The following is a 23,141-nucleotide window of genomic DNA, read 5'->3' as shown; positions in this document are numbered from 1 at the left end:
GTATCTTCCTGCAGACCCTCATCAGCTACCCTTGCAAGCAGTCTAGATCAAAACTCCCCATTCCTCCAGTGTGCCCAGGGGTCTGATTTTGCTTTATGTACAAACCTTTGTAGCAAGTTATGAAGACCAATTTTAAATGGTCACTCTACTGGGACACTGACAACAGATATGGAGAAGATCTGATGAGTAGTGTTTTCTGCAGTGTATTAATAAACACAAATCCTGTTGTACAGGATGCAGCAAATAAAACCTCTGTATCAGTCAGCTAAAAATAATATCAACACTGTCAGGCTGTTTGCAAACTTGATCTTGAAGGATTAGGCTAATGAAATGAAGTGGAGGGGATGTCTCTGTTTGAGTAGGAAAAAATAGAAAACTTCTGATGAAGAATTTACCTTGGTATGCTGAGAACTGATGTTACTGCATGAGTTTGGCATCCTTGAGTGGTTGTACTTTTTGTACCTTGTATTTTCATGCCAAGCACTAAGCTGAATGCTTCTCTGTGGATTTGTTCTGTTGCAAACTATTTGTTATTTAGCCTTATGGCCATTTCTGGAGCCTATGTCTGTATTTCTGATTAAATTGTTGCTTATTATCTTTATAAAGTTATATAGCCAACAAGGCGATGCTCAGCCAGGGTGTCATAGTAACACTCTTTCTGCTAATAAGGAGGAGCTGTACAGAACTAAAAAGAAAATCCCAACCCCCAAAAAACTAGCACGTGAGAGGTGTGTTTATATTGAACTGTTGGATAAAGTTGTGCAACCCTGTATGCAACCAAGTGTTGTCAGGCTGCCTCTCCTGCCAGGGATGCCACCCACATCTGTCTGGGTTATGCCTGCATCAGCTGTTTCCTCCAGCCCTCCACCTTGTGCTGAGCCTGCTGTTGCTGGGTGTTGCTGCTCTACCTCCTGAAGCTCCCCCATGCTCCCTAGGGCTGAGGCTCTGCTCCTTGCAACATCTCCTGCAAGCAGCCACTCCAGCTCCTCCTCGGGTCTCCAGAGCCTGCCCATGCCAGAGACCCCGATGGTCCAATAGAACAAGCCGAGGTAAGCCCTGATTAAAGAAATGGTTCTTATCAACGTGTCTGTAGATAAATGGCACAGTACAGCAGAGATGCAGCAGTTCCCTGTGAGGAACTGCCAGGGAAGGCTCTCACGGACAGCTCTTTGCAGGAAGCGTAGAAGCTTGCTGGAAATATTCTGAAATCCAAGAAACACCACGTACAGACCTAGAGCACTGGTTGCTGCATCGATTTGTTCGTTAGGTAATGGCTGCTTCTGAGGGTAGAAACAGAGTTTAACTTGCAAGAGTAAAACCAGGATAATTTCTAGACTTCTTCAGGGACCAGTTTGCCCACTTTTATTCATGAGGTAATGAAAACAAACCTTCCCACTCTATAGCTCCTGATGCTCTTTCTGTATTGGTGGCCTATTTTTCTGCTTAAGGACAGGGAGGGACCATTGAGTCACACACAATCTTGTGCCCTCCTCCTCCTCTCATTTAAATATTAATATGATGAATTATTACTAGAGTAACAGCTGTGAACTACTCATATCACAGCAACATAACCTTCCCCTCCTCATCAGAGCACAGCTATTCCTGACTCGCGTTTTCTGGTCGACCTTCTCTCTTCTTCTGGATGACTTTTTTAAAATTACTTTGTTAGTCCTGGTGTGGTATCATTAGGATAATTGTTTGGTCTGTTCTTTCTGCTTAAATATTAATGGTACTGAGGAAGTCAAAAGATAGCTTCAGTAATGGTAAGTTAAATATCTGTGTGTATTCTGTGAGATCTGTTTGTTTAGAGAGACAGAAGTATAAAGGATTAAGGTCAGCCTTTCTAACTAACACTTAAAAACATATCTGTCTCTTTGAGAATTACCAAAATAATAATACATTGTCTTTTATATAAATAAAATCATTGTATATTAGTCAGCTAGTGTCTGTAGATAGTTCAGAGGAATACCTAACATTGTACCTAGCACTAATGCATTGCATTCTCTGTAGATAAAGTATTACATGAGGGACTGCTAATAAAATCATGAGACAACTTTGTATAGACTGCTGAAAATAAATATTTGGCATCAAACAAAGAAGGGGAGGGAACGTGAAGGAAAGATAAAACACCCTGAGTGAGCTCAATACGATTGAAAATACCAAGGTAAAGCATTCCTAGGCAGATGTGGAAATGTTAGCAGATGTTAAATTTTGTGTGTAAAGGTTCTCCTCTGCTGAGCACCTTTTGCGTGGTCCTTGTGTTTGTGTGTGGGTGTGTGTGGTTTACAAACCCACTGCTTTTTGTTCATTGAAAATGTCACTCCTTGAAGTACTTTCATGCTGCAGAGGGGATGGCTGAGTTTACTGGTTTCTGGACCACTGTTGTGAAGAACTTAATGCCAGCCAGAGAGTGTAGAAATCGGGTTTACTGGATTTACTCGATTGCTCATATTTAGCATTGGATGAAATTTTTATCTCACCGCCCTTGTTACTTAGGGAGAAAAAAAATCTGAAAAGCTCTTACAAAGATTTTAAAATGAAATTTGCATATTTTGATAAGAAATTTTTCATTTTAAAATTTTGTTTCAGTAAATGAGTGTTCTTAAAAGTCAAACAAAATGCTTTCCATATGGATAAAATACCCTTTTATTGCTTTGTTGTTTTTTTTTAAATGGCCCATAAATATAATTAAGAACCTAAAAAATTAATCCCAATTTATACATGATGCCCTTTTTTTCCCATTCCTGAAGAAATCAGTAGGTTTTTTTTTTCCTCACCAGCCTTACCAGTGACAAGAGAAAGGGATGTGGGAGGCTTCTACTGCCTGAGAATTCTTCCCATTCAAAATCTGTGTCTAACCCCATGCCCGGTTAGGGACTGGGGAAAAGAAAGAGTGACAAGAGTACTGCAAAATGTGTTTCTAAGTCATTGACTGCTCTGATGTAATGCTAAGAGTAGTGCTGTTACTTCTTGAATAATTTTTCCACTCTGCTTTTTTCTGAGCAAGTACTTAGTGGAAACAAAGAGCCAATCCTGACTGTTTGCAATTCCCACTGTAGTCAACAAGAGTAAACTTGTGGATTGAGACATGCTCAGTCCCACCATAGGTTGGCTTTTTTCCCCTCTGTGTTCTGTTCCTCCTGAAGTTTGTGGGAGTTGGAAATATTTTTTTTTCTCAACTTACAATTCACATCAGGGGTTTCTTAATTCTCATGCAGGTTACTGTATTGCAAATTTTTTGGCAACAATGCTGCTTTTATGAAAAGCCTTGATAAACTTGTAGCATATCCCCCAGATAAAATCTCATTTCAAACAGTTCCCTCAGATGATTATCTGCTGTGATTGCGAATGAACCTTGTAGCAATCTCGTAACAACTGTCCTCGTGGACGGAAGAGAAACCTGCTGTCAGAACTACAAATAATTTACGTAACCCAATTTAAAGCTCTAACAAAATGTTCCCCTGTTAAGAGGATTGTTATACTTAATGTGTGAGATGAAAATACTTTCTGAAGGTCAGGAATGCACAGAAGATAGATTAGATCTCTTGAAAAGACAAAAAATAATTTTTTACCAGAAGTTTTTCCTCTGTCAGACTTGGCATTTGTGGAAGCTTATATAAGCAGAGCTTTATTCCTGCAAATGCTGTGTTTGCTCTGCAGAGGGAGAGGAGCCTCAGAGCTTCAGCTTTGCACATGGAAAATTAGAACTGAAGGTAGACTGGGGACTCGGGCTACTTTTTGCCACCATCAGCAGCATAAATAAAACTTTGTTTTAAAGACCACAAGGGCAGATTTGGGGATGTATTTCCTAGATTCTGCCTGCCGCAGCTGCCAGCGCTGTGCTGGAGGACCCCAGGCAGTTTGTGTACCTGCTGCAGGTGAGACAGCCACCCTGCAGCACTGGGTGCCCGGTGGCTGGTGTGGGGCCAGCCCACAAGAGGTCCCACAGGTGGCTGTGGCGTGGGCGCGGGTGGGCTCGCTGATGCGCTTGGCATTAATGCTAGGAGAACAAGAGCGGTGGGACATAGCTGTCTCCCTTTGAGGTCTTCTGCTCATGACCATAGCTTGGTAAAGGTCCTGGGAGCTGACCTGCCTGTTGCTGAATGATGGAGGGGTGGGACAGACTCTGCTGAGGCTGGAGATGGGGGCTCTGAGAAGTACCTCTAACCCAGGCAAGGCATCGGGGTGCAGAGCCATGCACTCTTGGTGTGCAGTGACCCAGTTGCTTATGCTCAGTTGGAAGTTAATGCTGTCTTCGTAAAACTGTCAAACAGAGCCACTAAACCTGAATTTGACATGTTGGAAAACAGCTTTGTGAGATCTAGCTCTTCATAATAGGATCTGGGGGGTTGGGCAGGCCTTAAAATGCTTTTCACATAGGGTACAGTGGACATAAAAAGAAATTACAGCCTCTGTAACCATCAGAAAGTCGGGCTAATGTCACTGTTGTCCCCATCCCCTGCATACTGTTACATGTGGTTTCTGTCTGTCCCTGCAACCAGCCAAAAACTGAGATTACGGAGAAACTGACGATGGAGATTATTTAAACACTTATCTCCTCATCTCCATCAGTGTTGCATTCCCCTGGTTCCTGAGGTCTGTCCCTGTAACCCCAGGTCTCCTGCCCACCCCGCTGCCGGCTGCCCCACAGCGCCGTAATGGCAGCTGCAGCGAGGGGCTGCGGGGACTGCGCCCAGGATGCAGGGCAAGCAGCAGGGGTCGGGTGGTAGGAGAGGCTGTGTGACTGCACGTCAGAGCAAAATAACAGGAATAAACTTTGTCCTGGAGAGTGGGATATTTTCTTACAAAAAACAGCCTCCTGCTTTCCACTGCTGAAAGCCTTTTCCCAAAATACCTTTGCAAAGGGGAAGAGCAGATTGCACGGAGCCCTCTGTATCCCAGCAGCAAGTACTGCTGTGGGGCTTCCCCGTGCCCCCCCAGCAACCTCTCACTGACCCGCGGGGAAAACACTGACAGGGTCATGTCTTTCTCAGAAGCTCTCTGGTCCACCTTCTTTAGTCCTCAATGCGTTCCTGGGTAGGGAGTCCCTTTCACCACCACCTTCCCTGACAGCTAGCAGCTTTGCAGCCCCAGGGGTGTCAGAAGGCTGCCTGGAGAGGTGATGCAGCCTGTGTTGGCTTTCTGGGTACCTTCTGCTGGGGGAGGAGAAGATGTGAATGTGCCTGTTCCTTTGCCGAGGCAGAGGAGCGGTTATGGAGAGAGGCTGTACATGTGGGGAACAATGGCATAACACAGCAGAACATGGCACTCGCAGCCCCTCGGTGGCTCAGGCAAAGCTCTCATGTTGGGATTGCCTTCGCCTCAGTGCTTGCTTCAGTTTCAATAGACCATGACTTTGCTGACAGCTAATTCTTTGGATGGAAACATTTTTGTGCCAGGTATATTTCTAAATCTGAACTTTTCTAGATCGTTCAGCTCAACTATTTTGTCATTTTAAAAGAACCAGGGTGGAGGAGAGCCTTGATTTTGTCCTCCTTAAAAACGGGCAAACAAGAAAAGTTTTTAAAAGGCTCTTGCCTGTATAAGAAGAGGAGGGCACTCTTGAAATCCAGAATCAAAGATGCACGTTTTATCTTTGTGGAAAATCTCTTGATGGCTATGAACTGGAGACCTCAGGTTTTGCAGACTGGATAGATGTGGCAGCAGATAAATTCCTGTGCTGTCTGTTGGTCCTGGGTGTGCTCCAGCCCAGCCAACTTCTGAAACAGAAATTTTCCTGTGACTGCATCCATGGGCTGCTGCAGGCTCTGTTGGGTTTGGGCACCTTAATTGAAATTAAGTGGACTGTTCCTCCCATGCACTGCTTTTAGTGGCCCCTGTTGGCTCCAGTTAAGAAGTTGGAGGTAGCTACATAATCACACACGGAAAAAACAAGGACTGAAATTTATAAGGAGTAGGTTGGGAGAAAAAGCTTGTAAAAATGAGGCTTTAATTGGAAAGGAGAAAAGAAAATAGAAACTGGGAAATGGGAGGAGGCTTGGATAAACTAGACGAGCACCTGAGAGGGAGCAGAGTGGCTGGCACGTAGAGTGTGCAAACACAGCTACTCGGGGTGTACAAGCACAGCTATTTGGGGTCTTCTGGTGCTGGGGAAAATCAGAGCAGCCTGGACAAAGCCTAAAATAACTTTCAAAAAATGAGAATTCAGAGCTTTGGGGATCTGCACTTAGTGCAAGAAATACCAATCACTTTTCAAAGTGGGTTGAAAAGTTGAACAGTGGAATAAAATACAAATCCCTTGCAAAATTCAGTTCTAGAAATCTTAAATTGTGCAGCTGCTATTAAGGGCTGCTGTGACCTTGATCTTTGTGACTTAGTTCAGGAAAATGGAAGTGATAATACCCTGACATTTTTACAGATTGTAGAAATTAATTGAATGGGTACCTGCAGAGCCCTTAAACCCTGGTGTTTCTGTCCTCAGACTGGGGCAATATGTGATGAATAAGACATAGGGCAGTACACTGATTTTATTTTTTCTTGGTATCCAATTACTGGTAATGAGGTTAGCACTACCTGTGCAACGAATGAAGCGGAGCACTGAGTACTGAGCACTTGTGAGGACAAAAAGGAGTATCTGCTCATGCAGTAAAGCTGTATCAGAGCAGATAGAGCTTGTTCTGATTACTGTGGTTGTCATGTCACATGGAGTTCCCTTCAAAGGTCAGAGAAGTTTACTACCTGACATTAAGGCCCATAGTTCCATGTTCTCCTGCTATCTAAAACATTAGAGCAATCAGGAAGATAAAGCTTCTTGTTCCTCTGTGTGAAAAAGTTCAAAAGTTTCCATTGCTACCCTGAGGTTTCACTTGATTTCGGCAGTACCACAGGTTCTTGGTTGAAGTTTTCCTACTTGACAATAGCCTGTCAAGCCTTGCCACTGATTTAGCGCTGCCCAGCAATGACTACATCTGTATTTTTTACTAATAAATATCATTAGACCTAGGATGATAAACAAAGAGTACAGGATAGTGCTTTGATTGCAAATTGTACATATAGCCCTTGAATCATTTTTGCTACAAGCAAATTAATTGCCTTAAATATTTAAACAGGGATATTATCACAAACCGTAATAATGTCACTTTACTCTGTACTTCTAGGAACTATTTAGATAGTTCACGCAGCTGTGGAAATACTAGTTTGGGTAGTCTGTCAGGAAAAAATAAACAGCTGACATCTCAAAACCTTTACTGGGTGGAGGGGAAAATCACCGCCTTGGTTTGGATTAATATTGCACTGTCTTGTAAAGTCTTTGTGAAGCATCTCTGACAGACAGGCTTGAGAGTGTTAAGTCCTCCTTGGAGCTGCCCTTGGAGCAGGATGGTCTGGGCAGCGGTAACGAGACTCCTAGTTCAGCCCCGGCAGGATGGTTTGATTCTGAAAGCAAGGGCTGAGGCTCATGTCCATCCTTGATTTCAGGGGTATACCTTTCCCAAGATAGTTTGTAGCTAGAGAGGCTGTCTGTCCTGGAAAAGTTAACAGCAAGGAAAAGCTGAGAGGTTTGTGAGCTGCAGTCTTACCCTTCTGGGCCACCATGTCAAGATACAGGCTACCAGGAGGAGCTTGCCTGCTGTTGTCGGGGGGCTGAAGCCTGGTTCTTCATTGCTTTATGTGGCGAAGCAAGATCTTCCACTGCGCAGCCTGACCTTGTCACAAATAGTCTCCCACTACTGAGCACAAGTGAATGCATTTGTGCACCTAACTTCTGTGATAATGGACGCAAGGGAACAGAAGATCTTCCAGCTGGTTTGTGGTGCTGTTAGCCATGGGGGACAGCAGATTATGGACAGGAGCCATGTGGAGTAGGTCGGGAGCACACATGAGCACTCTGATCATGTTGGAGTCTGTTGAATTGCAGCAATCATGAGAACTAAGTATTGCAATTAGAGCTGGTCCAAAGGTTGAAACTCCTCTTCTTTGAATCATCTTGATTGCTTTTGTTTTGGGAGTGTCCAGATAAAACAATAAGAAAATTGAGATAATGGTTAGCAACTTTTTGTGTTTACTAAAATAGATTTATCAGAATTGATTTTATTTTAACTGAGGCTTCAATGGTTCTCCAGTCATTCACAAGACCCAAAGAATGAGGGAGCAATACCTTTCCTCTGTCACAGAATATAACTTCAGATGTATATTGTATCTCTTCAGTTTTCATTTAACAGTTTTTGACTGAATGTGATTGAAAACTGTTTAGAGATATGCTAGAGATAAGAGAATGCTGATGCACTAAAAAGCAGGTTTCTCTACCTCTTTATCTTTCTTAATTCCAGCTCACTTGCAAAGTAAACCTCGCTATTCAGATCATGAAAGAACCTCTAGGCATAACTATACAGTGAAATGTTTACCTATACGAGATAACTTTCTGGGTTTAGGACAGCTTCTCAGTGATTCCTCAGCACCAGGGTATCCTATGGGGGTATTTCTGAGAAGCAGCTTGCATGAGCCCTGTACAAAAACACGTCTCTGTAGAGGAGGCTATCTTGTACTCTTCCTTGTAGGTCAAGAAGCAAAAAAGATATATGAGATCTTCCAAACGCAGAAAAGAACGAAGTCTGGGTTTACAATTATGGGGGGTTTGTGCTTGTGGTCATTAAGGACAGTTAGATCTCATGCACTGGAGCTCTCACTGAGCTCTGCAAAGGCTGACAGCCTTGTCTGCCTTCTCTTGTACCCTTCTCTCCTGCTCACATGCAATGTGTGAACAACCCCTAACACGTGAATTTGCTTTTACATCCTGCAGTGTATAAACGGACATATGTATTCCATTTCCGTTTGCATAGCCTTTGTCTGAAAAAGTTTGGGATGGCCCAGTTTCAGCACTGTTGTACCTCTAGCAGAGGTAATAGATTTTACATTTCCAAAATAACAAAAGATTCAGTCATATTTAATGTCTTTAATGGGGAAAAAAAATCAAGTTCTTTAGACTTACAGAAATGTAGATCATGGGTAAAATCAGTTCCTCGGTACAAAAGCTCAAAAAACGTGTCATGTATTATTTACTCCTTTCATAGGTGCTTCTAGGCTCTTCTATCTGTCATTGGAACAGATAGCTTACAAATGAAGAGTAGAAACCATCCACCCCTGAAAGCAGGGTGCCTCTGAGGTATGGCTGTGAGATGGATCAACTATTTCATTCTCTGTTGTTAGATCTCAGCAGGAGTCTCAGGCTAGCCTCCCTGATGCTGGGGCTGTGGGAGAAAGCACTGTGGGTGCTTATCACAACGCCCTTATGCAGATGTGTTGTGTGCTTACACACTCACACACTTCTAGTGCCCAGTGCAGAAAGGAGACTGCTCCGTGGCTGCTTCAAGGCCAGCTCTTCTAGCGCCGCACAAGACCTAACTGCAACATGGGAATGCAGAGGACAAACGCATCACTTTCTGGACTGAATGACTCAAAATGCACATCTGCTGGGGAGGTACGCTACCTACTTCTCACTAATACTTGTAGTCTTCCATGTATAGCATGCTGCTCAGTCATCAGCAGTGTGAAAGTGTGGTAAGGAGTGGGCTGAGGGGTGCTTGCTGCTGTTAGGAAGAGGAGCCAACTTGGTAGTGAGGGAGAAGGCTGGAGTCACTGCGTTGAAGTTAAATCTGTTGAGAGTTTTTCCAGGGACTTAAGAATGCTGAGATTTGCCCCTATTCCAAACTAAGCATTTATTTGGGGTTAAATTACTGTGCTTTATCTTCATGGAAGCTGATAGAGCTGATGAGACAGGGAGCGGATGCTCCATTCCGTATTACTATTGCAAAGAGGAACAGTTCTTAGGATCAGATGAATAGACACAGATTAACCTCTAAGCAGCTATTATTGGAGCCCATTTAAAGCAGTTTGAGTTGGAAAAGCCTTTGCTGAAGCTGATGGGAAATGCCAGGGTAAGAAGATGATCCCAGTGTTTGGCACCAGTTGAAGTCTGGAGAATCTCCAATATGTGTGTTGGCATTTACAGTGTGTTAGGAGGGGAAATCTCATCCTCAAGAGTAAAAGACAAAGCAAGTTCAGACAGTTCTGGTCAGTTTTTCTTCTTCAAAGGAGAATTCAATTCTACTGTTTTTCATTGTAGTGTAGTTGCAAGCAAATAGACTTTTTGCTTGAGCTGTAATAAGACTGAGATCTTGTGTTTCATAAGCCTGATATCCTCTGTAGTAAATGATGCTTCTGTGCATCTATCATTTATTATTTTTTTTTCACCCCTGTGTAGTAGTCAATGGTCCAAGTCCCTCTTTCCTGAGCATTTCAGACAGTTGCCCTCTGTGGAGTGGCCTGAGGTCTTGCATCATACCCTGTCAGCTGTCCAAAGCTATTTATAAAATGTCTGCTGATTCTTGCACATAGGCAAAACCTGGTTTTCATAAGAAAACTAAAATAGCTTGGAAATGTGTTCCCTCCCAGCAAGTGTCTCAAAACTGTTGAGAAAACCTGAAACATCCTAGAAAATCTTAACAAAAGCTAAGATATAATGGAGTTGGGGAATATGGGGAATTGAATAGTCCCATGTATTTGTAGTGGAAATCTTTAGAAATAGATAGTACAACACGCGCCGAGAAAAAGTTACAGAGTATTAAGGGAGAAGAGATGGTTCCAAAATTGATTTCTTAGCAAAATAAAAACTTGGTGTTTTGATGCCTGAAGATACAACAGAAATGACTCAATGTAGCTTTTGTGATGCTGAATATTTGCTGTATAATTTGATGGTGGATGTTCTATAAAAAGTTTCCATTTTTTCGCATTTCTTAGGTTTTCCATCTCTTTAGCCTCTGGAGACTGGCTGGGGTAGGAGTCTGCAGGGACAGTAGGAGGCATTAAGTGAAGCAGCATGCTTCCCAGTCAATCTGCTGTTTATGATAAGTGCTATTTTGGGAATCCTGAAAAAGCATGTTGGCCACAGACGAAATGCTCCCTGAGCAACAGCACTCACATCAGTTTCCCACTGGCCTGCCTTGACCCTGCTGGCACTGTGCTCCTTGCCTTTTTCTCTTTAGCCATTCAATACGCTGCTTGCTTGTGAAACAGCTGCATCCATGAGCTGTGGGCATGCTGGAGACTGCTGTGTGCAGGCCAAAGTGAATGGAGGATGGCCTTTGCCTGAGGAGTAACAAAGACTTGATTTTTTTAATGCATTTCCCAATCAAGCTTGCTCCATCTTGTTCTCACAAACCACCATAAGAAGTTCCAAAGTGCTGCAGGTGGTCTAGGTGGGACTGGAGTCCATGTCCCACTCATAAAGGCCTCTACAGGGTACAAATCTAAGTAGCAGTAGAGGTCTGAGACTCTTCCACTCTTGACCAATTAGTATTGCTTTTCCAAGTTTCTTGTGGCAGCAATAGATCATCTTCTTGATGGCTAATGAAGATTCACTTCTAGCCATGCCATTCCTATGTGGTTTATTGAAAAATAATATTTGAAAGTGTTTGAAATGCTCAGCTCAATGTACCTCCCTTCTCCCCCTGTAAGCTTGTAGATAACATTTGTTGCTCTTCGATACGTAAGAGTTGTGTAGCCTCAGGTTGCTGAAGTAGTGTATTAGCTGATGCCCGTGTATTTGTATTGAGCTTTGCCCCCTGTAAATGTATTTCAGGAGGATTCTGGTGTTGGTGAAAATGTTAGCAAATGTTAGACCAATTTTTTTTTCTCTGTAAATGACAAGCTCTGCAGCACCAGCTGTATTTACAATTGCACAGCAGAGGCTTTATCTCTGTAATGCAATAGCAATCAAAATGCTGCATGTAGGAAAGTTTACTGTTTTATAGGAATGAACAATAACAGTTCTAATAGCAGTATGTATGGTTCTGCAATTAAATGCAACAGTTCTACAAAACCCTGTAATTGGTCTACATAAATTCATCATCAGGCCTTTATAACTTCTGCTCAAGAGCTGACATATTTTCCAGTAGGGACCCAAAACCAAATGCATTTTTTGCTGAGAGCACCCCACCCTGCTTCCAGGGCATCTCCCTACATTGGAGTACTCAAGGTATTACAGGTATTTCAATAATATCTGTACAGTAATATGCTGCCTTACAACTCTAGCAGCACTGCAGCCAGTGCAATAACTAGCATGGAGATGCCTTAGACAATTGCTCTGATGCCACTTTAGTGGGCAGGCACGTTCTCCTGACTACTTCACTTGAGGTTTTGAGGTGGGGATGAGAGCGGTGCCTTCCTGCAGGTCCAAACAGGAGAGAACTGTTGCACATGGAATCGTCTCGTACCTGAAGTGCTGGGAAAAAAACATTTGGTGCTTCTTGTTTCCACTTCTTCCTACACTTTGCCTTGTCACAACAGCCCTGCTCCTTTCTGTAGAATGTTTTTCAGCTGTAGATTCATCCACTGACTGGATCTGCAGCCTGGCTCCAGCACACATCACGCGCTGGGAAGTTAGAAGCAACTCAGGTCACTTGGAGCATCCAAGTGTGAAAATGTTGGTGCTAGTCATCCTTTAAAAGGTGATTAAACCTAATACATACTGCCTTAATTACCCACCTTGGTAAATTTTTCTACATTTGCTATTCTGTGCATGAAATACTGATAGCTATCTCTATGCAAGGTTAACTAAACGAGGAATTAATGAAAAGCTGAGAAATCTAGGAGAGCTCCAGCCCTACAAGTGAATTTCACACACAGAGGGCTGATGATTTCAGTGATGACCAGCTACAAGGCAAGTTTTCTAAGCTTTCCTCTTCTCCCAGTATTACCACAACTTTGAGCTGCTCTGTCCCCTGTGCTAAGTGTTGCTTAAGACATAGAAAAAGTAGGCAATGGAATTACCTGACTTAATAAAAATGTATGATATTAAGCAGGGAGCCTGCATGCAGCTAGCTATACCGAAGTGTCCTAGATTGCTGATGATCTACCAAGGGGGAAGAATGACTTGTTCTGTTTTAAGCATTTAATGACTTTCTTTCCTGCAGATTCACAGAATTTCCAACGTATGTCACAGAACCCATTTAGTTCTAACCTCAAAGTTGAACATCTTCTGTGACTTTCTTTCTCCACCTTCATTTGCCCTTTGTACTTTGCTGCCTTTGGTCTGAATTGATCTCTGTTAATCGTCTGTACTATTCCAGTCTATCTATTGTTTCACACAGGGATAAAGATCTTAGGGTTTACCTTTTTCCTTTCTTCTAAGTCCCCTAATATTATTATAGCTTCTTTCCTGATCAGAATGTAGACGATACAAAGCTTGCTCTAGCAAAGCCCATTCCACCAAGTGAGTGCAAATGAGGTGATGGCATGCTGTCTGTGCCCAGGCAGCTTTGGCTCCTGCTAAGTAAACTTTAACTAAAATAGGATTTTGACACAAAAATTTCTTCAAAGTTTTTACGATAGCAACTTCCATGTGGTTACCCGCTAATAATGCTGGCATGAAGTATACTTTAAGATCTATTACGAAAACTTTATAAAGTCTGCAAGCCCAGAGAGCATTCATTAGCAAAATGTTTTGTGTTAAAAAAGAACAAATAAAAAACTCCTACATCCAGTATGGAAGGTGTAGTCTGGCCTTTACCAGGAAATGGAGGTGCCCAAGAAGTGAAGCTACCTGAGCTGTCAGGTTGTCAGTGAAACTCAAATTTATCTGCACTGTTTGTGCTGACTGTCAGCACTATGAAACTGTAAGCTGGAAGACCAAGGGATTTGTAAAGGCTTTGCTTAACACCTGCAGAGAACTAGGCTAATTGGAGAAGGTGGCAGTTAAAGGAGACCCAAACAAACTATTAAAAATGCTTGCGAACTGTGCTAGGAAAACCAAACTGTACTTCAGGGCCCAGATCACTCTGCAGAACACAGGTAAGCAGAGGCAGGCCAAGGAGGCAGCAGAAACCAAGTGTTTCTTGAACCTCTCCCCATCCCCTTTTAATAAGTTGGATTGTCGCTCTAAAGTCATCCCTATCCCTGCGCAAAATTAATCTGAGACTTTGGTAAGAAGCGTGGTCAGCCCTCAAAAATGTATCCTAGGATACACTTCCCTTCCTTGGGAGGCTGTGTAAGTCAAGCAGGAGCAGTCAGGTGGGTGCCCTGGGTACCATCTGCTGTCAGCATCTTCCCCGTGTGTCTTAGCACATTCAGCTGCCCAGGGGACTGATACTGCGGGACAGGGCAAGAACCAGGTATCACCTTAGATACTTTAATCTTCACTGGGGGTGGAGGCTGCTGGGTATGAGGTACATGCTTAAACTGAGCCTCTTCTGAAAATACCTGGACTCATTAGGGTGAGCTGCATAAAGCCAGAAAACAAAGATTTCCCACAGAAAAGCCCTGCAAAGCAATGAAACTGAGACAAAAGCGTGGAGCTGCCAAGTCACCTTGGGCAACCTTTTCAAACCGTCTCCAAATCTTTCTTCCCTTGCCAATCACAATGGGTGTGGACACTTAATTCCCTTTTATGCCACGAGTAACGATTCGCACACAGGACTGAAATATTACATTGGAATTTACTGTTTGATCTTTTTGAACTTGGATATAAGAAATGAATCATTGCTTCAGTTCTAATTATTTTTTAATTGCTGGGCTTTATGACCTTCAAAGTCCAGTTCTTTTCTTAGTTTGCATTTTGCTGACAGTTAACATCTGCAAATGTTTTAGAATGGGATGGTTTCATATAGCGTATCATCTACATGCTAGTAATTGCATTCTTGTGGGGAACTGGGAAAAAATTTGACACAGTAATTTATAGCCTAATCAATAGGATATTAAAAACCTGAGAACAGATTAGCAATTTGCTGGATTAGATAGCTATAAATTGCCATGTGACACACAATTAAATTCTGAGCAACTCTTTCTTACATGCATTGTAATTCTATAAACAGTGAAGCTGAGGACAAGTAACATTCCTGCAGCATGCTCTTTCTTGTTGCATGATTTTCCTCCAGATTGAAGGATCTCATTCACTAGATCCTACCACAGACTATGCTTTTAGAATGGCAGAAAAGAATTTGGAGGGGAAAAAAAAGAAGAAAAAAGAAAGTAGCTCTTGATTTATTAATAAGGAACCCAGAAAAATGGTGGTACTTCTGCACTATGTGAGTTTTACGAGTGAGTGTGTGCTTCCTTACAGGCAGGAAGCTTGCCATTTACTGCAAGTCTCCTCTGTGTTTGCTAAACTGTTTTTCGAATAGTTTGGGCTGCTGCAGAGCAAACTCCGTGGATGTGCAACTTCTCCACCTGACTGAAATGGCAGTGTGAGAATTAGCAAATATTCCCTATAGACACAGTGTGATGATGGACTCTCCAGATGCTTCTAAGGCTGTAATATAAATTTTTCCTTGCTACAGTCCCCTAGGATCAGCTTGCACTTTTGTCTCTCACAGTGAAAATACTTTGTATGGGTGCAAGGATTCTTTAATTGACTAAATAGCTCTGGGTTTAGACATACAACCACTGCTGCTCCTGCCTTTTCTGAGTCCCAAATCTCTCCCTTTAGTGCAAGTAAACACTCCTCTGTGGCTTGGCTCTGGTTGCCGTCCTAACATCACCTCTTCCAAATATGCACTCCTGCAGTTTTTTTATAGACTGTATTTAAATACAGGCCTTCTGGAGCAGCCAGCGCTATAATCTTCCAGCTCTGTTTTGCTGGGTGGGCAGAAGAACTGCAACTTTGTTTCTGACTTTTCTCCACTGTTGGCAGCATGGTTAGCTGCCCATAAATTAGCAAATATTGTAATGTAAAGTGTCAGTTCAGTTACTGACATTCGTACATGTGCTATTAGTACAGTGTTGTATTATCAAATGGCCAAGCTGCCTCTCCTGCCAGTGGGGGCAATGTCAGAGTTAGCAATGCATCTGACTACATTAAAAGATAATGCTTGGCTTCATAATTGAAAGGGGGTTTAAAAGTTGTTTAAATAACTTTAGAGAAGCTGGGTAGGGAGCTCCTTGGACGTTGACGCATGACTTGTTTATTAGGAAAATTAAATTACAATTTAAAAGTGCAAAGGTAAATTGGATGCTTCTGCCCAGGTGGCAGCAGAGTGAGCTGTACGGCCCTACGCAATGTGAGTAACTTCTATCTCGTATAAATAACCTCTGTTTAAGCAGTAAAAATAAGCATCAAATGTTTTATCTTCTTCTGAGTCATCCTGCACGGAGAAGGCATGCAACGGACCTAGGCAAACCGCACCCTGTCTTGAGAGTTGCTCCAAAACAGTGTTGGTGGAAGCGTAAGGCTCCTGATACCTACAGGCCTAGTGTTTCCATGCCTCTCTCTCCCAACTACAGCTGCTTTTAAAAATCTCATGGGGAAAAAAAATAATGTTTTAATTATTTTGCTTTATTGTCTTGTATTAGTTGTGATTTTCAGGGAAAAGTAGACTTAGTATCTCTGCCTATGTCTGTTTAGGGAGATGCAATAGCGAGAGCGAAACCATTTCTGGCACCCATAGGGGTGACAGCAATGGCAAGCACTTTGTAGATGCTTGTGGGGGGATCGTCCATGTCCCCCCATGACACTAAGACCACAGAACACCTGAGCCAGAATGTCCCCTTTGGAGAAGGAAAGCCTGCCTCCCCCACTCCCCCCAGCTGCCTTCTAGCCATGCTGTTGTTTCTATGCTGTGAGGGATGTTTTGGAGCTGGGATGGCTGACCCGGGCCCACAGAGCCACACCACCACTGCTCCCACCCCAGGCACCAGCACCCACAGGAGCAGCGCTCCCACGGTGGGGGGGCCTCACCGCCCTCCCTGGGCCTTGCTGCCCCCCTGGGCCTCACCGCCCCCTCCCCCCCCGAGCCTCATGACCCCCCCGGGCCTCGCTGTCTCCCTTCTCCCCTTCCTCCTGCAGCCCTCGAAGGGAGACCCGGGGCGGCCCTCCTCCCCGCACCCCCCCGCTGCACAGCACCAGCCTCCCGGTCCCCTTGCCGCCTGCGGGGCTCCTTTCGGCTCCGTTGCGGCCGAGGGAAAGGGTAGGAAGCCAAGCCCCGGGCCCTGGCGAGTCAGGCACTGCCAGGGCCCGGGTCACAGGCAGCTCTCAAAGGCAGCATGGCCCGAGGGCAGCCGTCAGGCGGCGGCGATCACTCGGGAGCAGGAAGCAAAAATTGTAATCGAAGCCTTGCGGGTTAATCAGCGCTGGAGGCCCACCGTCTGTGCCCGCAGGCCTCCAGTTCGAGCCGAGCTCGGCGGCAGTGCGCAGCGGCCGCGCCTCGCTCCGCTAGGCCCGCTCCTTCGACGGGTTTGACTCAAGTGAGCTCTAAGGCTCCGCGAAGCTCCCCGGGCACACGGGCTGCCGACAGCCGCGTTCCGCGGAGGGAGGCTAGGCTGCGAAGCGAGCGCTCGGCGAGGGGGTGTCCCGCCTCGGCCCCGGGCCCAGCCCGCTGGGGAGAAGTTCAGCCGCTCCCTCGGGTCGGGAGGGCGTCGCAGCCATCGGCAACGTTCCGCGCGGTGAGCGGCCACCGGCCCGCCCGGCCGGCGCTGCCCCTCAGCCCGCCCGCCGCGGCCGCCCCCCGGCCCGCCCCGCCCCGCCCCGCCTCTCGGAGGCGGAGGCGGAGCCGCCGCTGGCACCGCCCCTCCCTGCCCTCCGCGCCGGGTTACATGGCGGCGGCTGCGGCAGCGGCAACTGCAGCGAGGCGGTCGGGCGCCGGGCTGGAGGCGGTGGCGGGGCAGCGGGGCCCGGCCGTGTGAGCAGCGCAGCCCCCGATGAGCCTGGGAAGGCCCGTGAGTGCAGCGGCGCGGCCGGCGAGGCGGCGGTGAGGGGTGGGGAGAGAGGGGGGGTCTGCGGCCGCCGCACGCGCGGGCCCGGCCCCGGCGCACAAAGGCGCTTTGTTCCCTCTCGCCGGACGGTGGCGGCGCCCCCCGGCCCGGCCCGCTGCGCTCCGCGGCGCCCCGCTCTGCTCCGCCGGGGGCTGGCCCGGTCCCTCCGCACTGCGGCGGCGGCGGCCCCGGGGTGAGGGGGCCGAGCGGGCGCCGACGGGGCGGGCGGGGCGGGCGCGTGGCGCCGCCAGGGGGGCGCTCCTGGAGGCCGGCGGCTGCGGCCCGAGCGGCGCCGCGCCGGGCCCTTGGGGGTCGCCTCTCCCGCCGGAGCGGGGCCCCCGGGGCCGGGGGCGGTGTCCGCGCCCTGAAGGGCGTTTGAAGGTAGAGTGCTCCGCGCTGCGGCGGCCCGCGGGGGCGCCGGGCCGGGGGGCGGCCCCGCGGCCGGGGGCACGGCGCGGGTGAGCCCCCTCTGCCCGGGCGGTCGCCGGTGTCTGCAGGGGGTGTGAGGGAGGAGCGGCGCCGGCGGGACGAGGTGGCCCGCCCCGGCGGGAGGAAGGATGCCCTTTGCCCGGCCGGCTGCGGGCGGCGGCCCGGCCTCTCCTCAGGCTGCGGAAGTTCGGCTGCGGCGCTGGGGGCCCGGCGCCGCCTCCCAGCCGGGAGCCGTGGGGACAGGTACCGCTGGCTCCCCTGAGTCCCGGGCATCTCCTGTGGGAAAAGGGACTTAGCGCTTTTCTTGAGTAGCTCCAGGCACTATGAAAACAGCTGGAGGAGAGGCGGCCGGAGCGGCGGCCTTCGGCGGAGCAGGTGCCTTGGGAGAGGCAGCTTCCCTCCCGATGCCGGCCGGCTACCGCAGTGCCCGGCCGGAGCGGCCCGCCGGCGGCTGGCTTGGCCGGCTTGTTGGCGAAGGAAACGGTCATACGGCCGGTGCGAACGTTGATAACAGCGCTGGTGCCAACAAGCTTTTCATATACGTGTGTGTGTAAAAGTAACGTCACGATAGCGCGGTGTGTTTATAAACCCGGTTGCCAGTTCCAGAAAGCGGTGGCTTAAGGATAGAGGTAGGCTTTGGTTTGGTAATCGGGCTCAGAAAACGTGTGCTGTAAAGCTAAAATGGGAACTGGGTGTTTGGGCCGCTGGCTGGGGCCCTGGCCTGGCGTGTGCGGCCGCGGGCCCGCTGCCCTCTGCCCGGTTTGGCCGCCTGTGGAGCGGCGGGCAGGCACCGCGCCGCCCGGGTGCGGGAGGCTGTGCTCGGCTGGTGGCGGGCTTCTTCGGCTGTCAGCCTTCCGTGAATTACCCGCAGGGAGGACCGAACCGTTTAGATTTATGATACAGAAAACCGGTGGATTTTTGTGTGCTTTTACAGATGCTTCGGTAAGGCTTATAAACTAATAGTAACATTGCTGACTGCCAGTACAGAGTTCCCTAAACAGCGTGGGGGGCAAGTAGGAGGCTTTAGAAAAGCGGCAGTTTCAAGAGTTGGGTGATGACTCACTCTGCCTACTGACTGCAACGTGGCTGATCTAAAAAAAAAATTACTTCTGTGCCCCGTATTTTTATAGTCAAAGGGATAGTACTTAGCAAGTTGTATAATATGTCATTAGTCATTCTTGGTCTTTCTCTTGTGACTAATGATTTGATCATTATGTGGTCTGTGTAATCAAATTAACTGGTATCTTTCAGTCTTATTTGTATTTCTGAAAAAGTAAACGTCTCATACTTGACGTTTTTCAATGTACATCCTGTTTCCTGAAAACTGTGATAAATCCACGTGCAGAAGTTGAGCAGGAATTGAAGGGGCAGCTTGCATAATGCGTGAAGCTGGTCGGGTGTGATGATGTCTGCCAGCACAGGGAATCATGTCAAAGATGACAGCCCTTCTGTGGGTCACTTATGTTGCCCTCTCCTGAGAACTGATCTGTTTTAAAAGCGTAGTTTTAAACCACTTAAGAAACTAGTCTCTTTGTGTTTCCTTCTTTAAATGTTGTGGGAGGAAAGAATAAAAGTACTGCTTAAAAAAAAAAAGAGGTAGCCTTGGCAAGGTGACAGCCTAAATGAAAACATCAGTGCCTGCGTGAATAGCCTATGTGGCACAAATTGGGGTGATAACCCCTCCCTCCTTTTTTTTTATACTATAGTCCATCATGTGTTTCAAGTGATTAGAGCATGTTACACAACTGAAGAGCAATTTGTCAGTTTTGTTTATTTAGTTTATATTTTCAAGACAGTTGGGCTGACAGTTACAACTTTCATTGAAACTGAAAATAAGTAAACTTAATGGCTGTTGAGGTCACTCTTCATAAGTATTAATGTTTTAAAAAAACCACCTCGTCATTTTCCAAAGTTAAAAATTACTATAAAATGCAAAGAAGAAAATTTGTTACTCTGAGCTTATTTTTGGCTTGAGAAAAGCCTCAGTTTCTTCTAGCTGATTACCCCTGAAGTAATTACCTTAGAGTGAAGGCAAGTTTGGGGTTAACTTTTTATATTCTGTCCCTCCTATTTGCTTCTGGTCCATGGGACTAATTGTCTTAAATGTCTGTTTGCTATTAACTCGTGGATGGGGAAGTGAGAGTTCAGCTGCTTCCCTGGCGCAAGCGATGCTCTGGGAGCTGCAGTCCTGGCTGAGGGGCCGGCTGACAGGCAACGGCACCGAAGGGGCTGTAGAAGGGGCTGTAGCATGCGAGCGAAGGGCTGTGCTAGGTGAGAGAGCAAACTGGCACAGTGAAGGTAGCAGTCTTTAATGTGAAAGAGGAGGTAAGTGTAGTTAGTGCATGGGGTTAGTTTAGAAGCCTGAGGATTTTTTGTTTGTTTAGACAAGGATATATGAACCTACTACAGCATTGTCAGCTGCCAAATTAGAATTTTCAGTGGCAGTAAACAAAAGATGACTCAATTACTGAATCTTTAAATTAATCTGGTATAGTAGCGGGGCATTTTTGCTAGGTGAGGTACTGTATCTGTTTGGTAGATGGGCTGCCTCCTGGTCAGCTTCCTAGGACTAGATCCTGTGTTGGGTGGTAGCTGAGCCCTGCTTTTTGGGGCTTTGGGGTTAAGTCATTTGCTCCTAGTTAGATAGGAAGTTTGTAGCAGGATCAGGTCAAATTGAAGGCTGCAATGGGTTGCTTATGTTGTCGGCGTTTGTTTTCTTAGCTAAATCACTCTGATTCTGAAAATCGTTGTATACCTTCTGAAAACATTGTTATTAGTAGTCACCTAGTGGAAGGATGTAGTATAAGCTGATGATTAAAAATGCATCGTTTCAGAGACGCAGAATGAAAATCGAGACTCAGTAGGCAAGAGGGCCATAACTCCCAGTCTCTTTACTGCTTTCATGTTGTAGTTCTGCTGACAGCTTCATTTAGTCATGGCAGTAAGGAGTAAGGTTGGAGTTACGGTGAAGAGATCAGCAGATCCTACTCCTTGCTACTGATGGGCATTTTTTTGAATCTGTTCCTGTGCTGTTTAATTGAACTAGCTAAAAGAGAGGTTCCAGATGTGTCACCCAGCTGGTGAAAACTGATTGGTATGGCTACATATTGAAGACATCAGCAGTGCAAAACAATAAGCCTAATTATGGGGAAGAATACAACTGGCTTTAGATGGTCCCAAGGATCTATAATACAGCTTATTGCAGGGTGTCTGAACAGAGGCTTTGGATCTTGAGTTAACATGAAATTTAAAGTAACAGTGTTACCTCATTATGTTTGTACTGAGATTATAATAACATTATATATATATAATAACATTACAATAATATAATTGTAAAACAAGGTCTAAAATTAGGACTCTTGGCAGTGTGCGGAGAAAGGAATCTCAAGGCAGTAGTTACGCATGCCAACTAAAGAAGGCTCTGAAGATCACCCTTCTGCCAGGGTACTCTACCACATCAGTAGAGGGCAGCTCGATGCTTTTCAGTTTAGAAATCCTACATTTGGTGATCTTTTTAAAAAAAAAAAAAACCAACAAAAAACAACCCAGCAGGGGGTGGAATGTGTTTCCTTCTTTCCTGTGTTTGTCGTGTGGCTGTACACACACCTGGAGGCAGGCGCTGTGGCAGAAGGGAGTGAGCCAGGACGCTGGGGCTGTGTGTCTTGGTGGCCATCAGGCTTGAGCCTAACGAATGGTAGCATTTAAATGTGGTGAAACAGCCTTGTTTCTGTTTGCCAGTATGCCTGCCTTCATTATTTTTTTTTATTTATTTCTGCATGCAATTCTGATTACTTTAGTGAATTGAGGCCATTCTTTAGAATATGTTAATGATTTGTCAGCTGCTCTTGCTGCCCTGTTAGGAGTGGGGAGACTTGTTTAGCTTGGTCCCGGGTGTCCCATTGAAGTGTGAGCACAGTTTTAAGGAGAAGCGCTCATAGAATTAAAGTGTTGGGGTAGTTTGGAGAACTTTACATTTATTTAGAGAGCTGGGCGAAGAGCCGAAATGTGCAAATCTAAGATCGAACAGCAGACATTTAGTGGTTTGACATGCACTATAGTTGTTGGGGAAGAATATACAAGTGACTTGTAATGGAATTGCCCAAACCTTACCACACTGCAAGAAGGTACACCTTTGAGTCTTCCCTTTGTGGCATCTTTGATCATTTAAAAGAAAAGAGGATGTTGTGCAAAAATGCAACATGTGGTCTTTATGACTGCGTTCTGCTGCTGCAGACGGGAAACCTTACTGAGAAAATCACCACCTTTGTTTTCATAAATAGAAGTTGCATTCATTAGACTATTGAAAAATAAATTATGTCTGAAAGTCCCCATATGTTAGGGGAAAAGGTTATAGAATATATCAGTTACTGTGTAAAAGGTACTTGCTGTTAAGTTTTTCTCTGTAATTGAGGTTGGGTAAGTGTAGAAGTAATTGATAAAGTAATAGTATTTGTCTAATATGTGGGAATTATCCCTGTGATTCCTGTAACAATAATTCTGTAGAGGCACATTTATGATTTCAGGTGTTCATAAACTTTATCCAAAATCATAAGGTTTCAAGCTTTGTAAGTGGCATCGGATGTGCGCTATATATTCTGGCAACTCAATAAATACTGAGAGTTCACAAACCTTACCCTTTTCATGCGAACAGAACCCAGTTATCTCTTACTATGTTGAAATAGTTAAAACCCTGATTTTGTCTTTGAGTAAAAGTTTAGTGGAGAGAATTATTCCAAAATTTAGTGACTGAATTGTTTCTGACCTGTCTCTCAACAGCTATATTGGACAATTACCAAGTTTTCTGTGATATTCCCTTCTTTATTAAGATCCAGCAGGATTTTTTTATTGTGTGCCTCATAGTCTCAATAGGTTGTATCTAAGCCTTTCACAGGATAGGCTTAGAAATGGTGGTAGGCGGTTGTTGTCAGTTTTCTTCCACAAGTATGAAAGGTATGTGTCATTTCTAATTAGTTCAGCTTCTGTGATAGCTTCTTATTTTGTAACTGGACGTT

At 45.6% G+C, this 23,141-nt stretch overlaps 1 protein-coding gene across 4 annotated transcripts in view; it reads left to right on the top strand.

The window, feature by feature from the left end:
* The first annotated feature begins 809 nt into the window (after positions 1-809).
* MAPK6 (mitogen-activated protein kinase 6) overlaps positions 810-23,141 on the top strand; it is a 31,566-nt gene continuing 9,234 nt past the window's right edge. The window contains exon 1 of one of the 4 annotated variants that reach the window (XM_056347676.1): positions 810-1,049. The gene's annotated coding sequence lies outside the window, so the exon portion shown is untranslated. Of the gene's footprint in view, positions 1,050-1,551; positions 1,764-17,508; positions 17,665-20,348; positions 20,455-23,141 lie in introns of those variants that run through there. The other 3 variants (XM_056347674.1, XM_056347673.1, XM_056347675.1) reach the window with 3 other exon arrangements.

Source organism: Falco biarmicus, chromosome 7, assembly GCF_023638135.1.
Source record: "Falco biarmicus isolate bFalBia1 chromosome 7, bFalBia1.pri, whole genome shotgun sequence".
NCBI classification, from domain to species: Eukaryota; Metazoa; Chordata; class Aves; order Falconiformes; family Falconidae; genus Falco; species Falco biarmicus.
Note: the sequence above shows the minus strand (reverse complement) of the source record. Positions and strands in the feature narration are given on the sequence as shown.